At 37.9% G+C, this 5,043-nt stretch overlaps 1 protein-coding gene across 5 annotated transcripts in view; it reads right to left on the minus strand.

Annotated features, from left to right (window-relative positions):
• Positions 1 to 5,043, minus strand: part of FCHSD2 (FCH and double SH3 domains 2) — a 292,296-nt gene that overhangs the window by 36,525 nt on the left and 250,728 nt on the right. The window lies entirely within an intron of this gene.

Consider the following 5,043-nt stretch of genomic DNA (forward strand, 5'->3'; position numbering starts at 1 on the left):
AAAAAAAAAAAAAAGGAAAAATTTAAAGTGCCTAAGTTTATCTTTTAACAGGTTAAAATTCTTTAGAATATGGATATTCACTTGTCCTAGCACCATTCTAGTATGCTTTTGTTTTTTTAAGAGACAGAGTGTCACTGTTGCCAAGGCTGGAATGCAGTAATATGATGATAACTCACTGCAGCCTCGAACTGCTGGGCTCAAGTGATCCTCCCACTGCAGCCTTCCCAGTAGCTAGGACTACAAGTGTATGCCACCATGCCTGGCTAATTTAAAAAATTTTTTGTAGAAACTGCCATCTCACTATGTTGCCCAGGCTGGTCTTGAACTTCTGGCCTCAAGTGGTTCTCCTGTCTCAGCCTCCCAAATGCTAAGATTACAGGTGTGAGCCACTGTGACTGACCTCTAGTATTCATTTTAAAAAAATGAAATTTATTTTTGTTTTTTAAAAGAGTAAACAAATTCTTTCTTAGAAATCACATATGCAAGTCATTTTATTGCTGAAGCAGAAAAGAGGGAAGTATTCAGTGCATTCTACTTTTTAAAGTAGCTATTCAAGATCTAGTTTTTATAAGATTTATTTTGTCAGTATTTTACCAAACAAGCGATAAACATGGTATTTGCCAACTCAGATTTAGACTGCAGTTCCAGAATTAAACACTGCTAACTTCCCTTTAGGATTTGAGTTGCTTATAAGTTAAAAATTGTCTAAAAGCAGAACTTTCTAGTGTTTTCAAATAAATTTTCATGATTTGCCAACTGATTAAAAATTTTCAGAACATAGCTCTCTGTAAACTTGATGGCATTCCAGATACCGCTTGACCAAATCATTTTTGGAACCTTTAAAGAGACAGAGCTTTTAAAAATAATATTTTTAAAATCCAGATCTTTTAGGATACATAATCTTGGTTTATAAACACAATTACCTAGATTTTAACACAAAATTTAACATAAGCATATATAAGTGTCAAGCTATAGTTGAATTTATGAAATTTTTTGATAGTTTTAAAGTCTGTAACTCTGATTTGGACTTAATTCATTTGCCTTCAACATATCTCGTCTTAAGGACTAGAACTGTGTGTATTATACTACTATTTAGGACAGTACTTTACTTGCAGAATAGCATCAATAATGGTAGATAATAGTACTTGGTAGATAAAAGGTACTACTCCATCTTTGGTACCTTAAAAAAAAAAAAAAAAAAGGTCCAAACAGCTTTTATCATATGTACTAGGAACTGTATCATCTTGTATTTCATTTAATCCAGAAAGCAATTCTAGGGGTCAATATTATAAACTCTATCTAGCTAACTATCATTTATTTGATGGAGTCTCGCTCTGCTGTTCAGGCTGGAGTGCAGTGGTACAATAATAGCTCACTGTAACCTAGAATTTCTCCTGAGTAGTTGGGACCAGAGGCACATGCCACCACACCTAGCTAATGTTAAAATTTTCTGTAGAGGTGGGGTTTTGCTATGTTGCCCAGGTTGGTATCAAACTCTTGGCCTCAAATGATACTCCTGCCCTGGCCTCCCAAAATGCTGGAATTAGAGGTGTGAGCCACCCTGCCTAGCCCCAAAACTCCATTTTACAGATGAGAAAAATGATTTAATCAAGGTCACACCAACTGTGGTAAGTTGTTATATTAAAGGTTCCCGAAGAATCATGCTTCCTGGTATCCATGTAGTCTACTCCCACCATGATTCTGGGCTTGTCCATGTGATTTGCTAGTGGGGCATTTGCCAATTTAATGGAAGCAGAGGACCCTCAGTAGGTGGACTGGACTTCTTGAAATATGCTGTCATCATGCTGGGGAAGTCCAGTTTAACCTATATGCTGACGAAATATCACATGGGGAAAAGGCCCAAACATCCCAGCTGAATCTGGGATGGTTGGGCCTTTTCCCCATGTGATCTTCTGGCCAATCATCTAGCTGAATGTAATTTCTTGAGTAATCTCAGGCAAAATCAGCAAAAAAAATGACCAGATGGCCTGGTACGGTGGCTCACTTCTGTGATCCCTGCATTTTGGGAGGCCGAAGTGGAAGGATTGCTGAGCCCAGGAATTTGAGGTCCGAGACCAGCCTGGGCAAAACAGCAAGACCCTGCCTCTATAAAAATAAAATATTAGCTGGGTTTGGTGGTATATGCCTGTAGTCTCAGCTGTTCGGGAGGCTGAGATTGGAGGATTGCTTGAGCCTAGGAGGCTAAGGCTGCAGTCTGGCCTGTGAGACAGAGTGAGATGGTCTCAAAAGAAAAGAATAAAAGAAATGCACATTCAGCACCCAGAATGGTAACAGATAATATACCACAGTTGTTTTTGCCATAAAGTTTGGGGTGGTTTTCAAAGGCAGCAACAGATTACTGTGTTTGAATGATGTAATCTCCAAGTATTTGGGCATTTTCTAGCCACTGTTCTGTTACGGATTTTTAATTTAAGTCTAATTTAATCAGAGAACTTACTACGTATAATATCAATCCTTTTAAACTTATTGAAACAGGTTTATGGTCCAGTTTATGGTCTTGTCGAATGTTCTATGTGTACTTTAAAGGAACACATATTCGACTCATATACGGTGGAATGTTCTATGAATGCCAATCAGGTAAAGTTCATTAATGATATTGTTCATCTTCTATGTCCTTATTGATTTTTCTATCTTCTTGTTCTATTACTAAAAGAGGGATGCTTAAGTCTCCAACTACAATTGTAGATTTGTCTATTTCTTCTTTCATTTCTGCCAGTTTTTGCTTCACATATTTTGTAGCATTATTATTACATATACATCCAGGACTGTAATATATTCTTGATGAAATACCTTTAAAAATCATGAATTATCCTTCTTAATATTCCTTGTTCTAAAACGTATTTTGTCTAACATTAATATAATCACTTCAGGTTTTTTTTTTTTTTGTGACAGGGTCTCACTTTGTTGTTCAGGCTGCAGTGCAGTGGTACAATCACGGCTCAGTGCAGGCTCAACCTCCTGGGCCCATCCTCCTACCTTGGCTTAGCCTCCTCAGTAGCGGGGACTACAGGCGTGCACCACCATGCCCAGCTAATTTTTGTATTTTTTGTAGAGACGGGGTTTTGTCACTTCAGTTTTTTAATGATTAGTGTTTGTTCTCCTGTGATAAGCAACAGCTAAAATTTCTCCTGGATTTTCTGCCTTTCAGTTATTGCTTCCTGCCAAGCTCCTTGGAGTCTCTGTTCCACCTATGCACTAGGTATCAGCCAAGGATTTGGAAAGGCTTTCCAAATGACATCCACCTTCAGGCCAGTAAGACGGAGGTTCCGCTTAAATTCTGTTTGTTCTGCTCCTCGCAGATGCAGAACTATGTAATGGAAATTTCACCAAGTATCGTCCCATTCTTTCAAGGAGAAATTCTTCTCCAGGTTTTACATGCTTTAGGTCATTTTCCAGTTCTATTAAATACTTTTTGTTTTAATATTTTTACCCCACATTGTCATCTAAAAGAATGAGTCTTATATAAGCTAGTACCCCATTACAAGAAGCAGAAAATCTTTTAGAGATATATTTATTCTATATTCAAAGAGAATTATAAAGAAGTCTAAACTTTCACTCAATAGTTTACTATTAATAGCAATATTCATGTTGTAGTTCTGAAAGTGCTTAATATATACTGCAGTTATTATTCTATAACATACAAAGCAAGACACTTTGGAGGCTGAGGCAGGGAGACTCAAGACTAGCCTGGGAACTCAAGAGCCCAGGAGCTCAAAACTAGCCTGGGAAACATGGGAAAGCCTGTCTCTACAAAAAAATGCAAAAATTAGCTGGGTGTGATGGTACATGCCTGTAGTCCCAGCTATTTGGGAATGGAGGTGGGAGGATTGCTTGAGCTTGGGAGATGGAGGTTGCAGTGAGTGCCACTGCACTCCAGCCTGGGTGACAGAGTGAGATCCTGTCTCAAAATAAATAAATAAATAAATAAATAATTTAAAAGATATATAAAGCAAATAACATTATATGAAAATATGATTAGGAATAACACTTTTTAGTGTAAGAGGAAAAAAAGACATAAATATATGTAAAATCAAAGAGGTTTGATAAAACCCCTCTAGCTGGGCATAATGGCATACACCTGTAGTCATGACTAATTTGGAGGCTGAGGCAGGAGGATCGTCTGAGTCTAGGAGTCAAGGCTGTAGTACACTATGATTGTGCCTTTGAATAGCCACTGCATTCCAGCCTGGGAAATATATTGAGACCCTGTCTCTAAAAATAAATAAAATCCCTCTAATTGTCCATTTTAATTGGAAATATCAACACAGACTCATGATTTTTAAAAAGTTGTCTCTAGCTTTAACAACAAAGAAAAGATTTTTAGAAAAAGTGATACTTAGAACAATAAGCACCTTCACAGCCCAGGCTTTAGTGTCTAAATACCATTTTCTATTAACAGAATTGGAGCTTCTTGGAGAAACAGCTAATTCTAAGTCTGGGCAGGAAAAACACAAGGTGAACTTGTGATAACTTGTGCTAGAAAGAAAGTGTTGTTCAAGGATTAATGGGGGTAATGTCAAAAGTACACAGAAGTCAGCTGAATGGACTCCCAGTTTTAGATAATATGCAGGGGAATTCAGATTATATGGGACTTAAAATGACCACTGAAATTGATAATACACTAAATGGATAAAAATGTATAATAAGTTGAAATGATGTTGGGTGAAACTCCAGGAGGAGAGGCAAATAATAACTACCAAGAAAAGAACATCTACAGTAGAGCTATGAACTGAAAAGTTCTTAGAGCTTGTACAGGATTAGAAGATATTACAACTCTGTGGTGGCTCACACCTATAATCCTAACACTTTGGGAAACAAAGGCAGGCAGATCAGCTGAGGTCAGGAGTTCAAGACCAGCCTGGCCAACATGGTGAAACCCATCTCTACTAAAAATACATTTTAAGGCCGGGCGTGGTGGCTCATGCCTGTAATCCAAGCACTTTGGAGGCCAAGGCAGGTGGATCAGCTGAGGTCGGGAGTTCAAGACCAGTCTGACCAACATGGTGAAACCCCATCTAAAAA

Source organism: Cebus imitator, unplaced genomic scaffold (genome assembly GCF_001604975.1).
Source record: "Cebus imitator isolate Cc_AM_T3 unplaced genomic scaffold, Cebus_imitator-1.0 Scaffold79, whole genome shotgun sequence".
In the NCBI taxonomy this organism is placed as follows: domain Eukaryota; kingdom Metazoa; phylum Chordata; class Mammalia; order Primates; family Cebidae; genus Cebus; species Cebus imitator.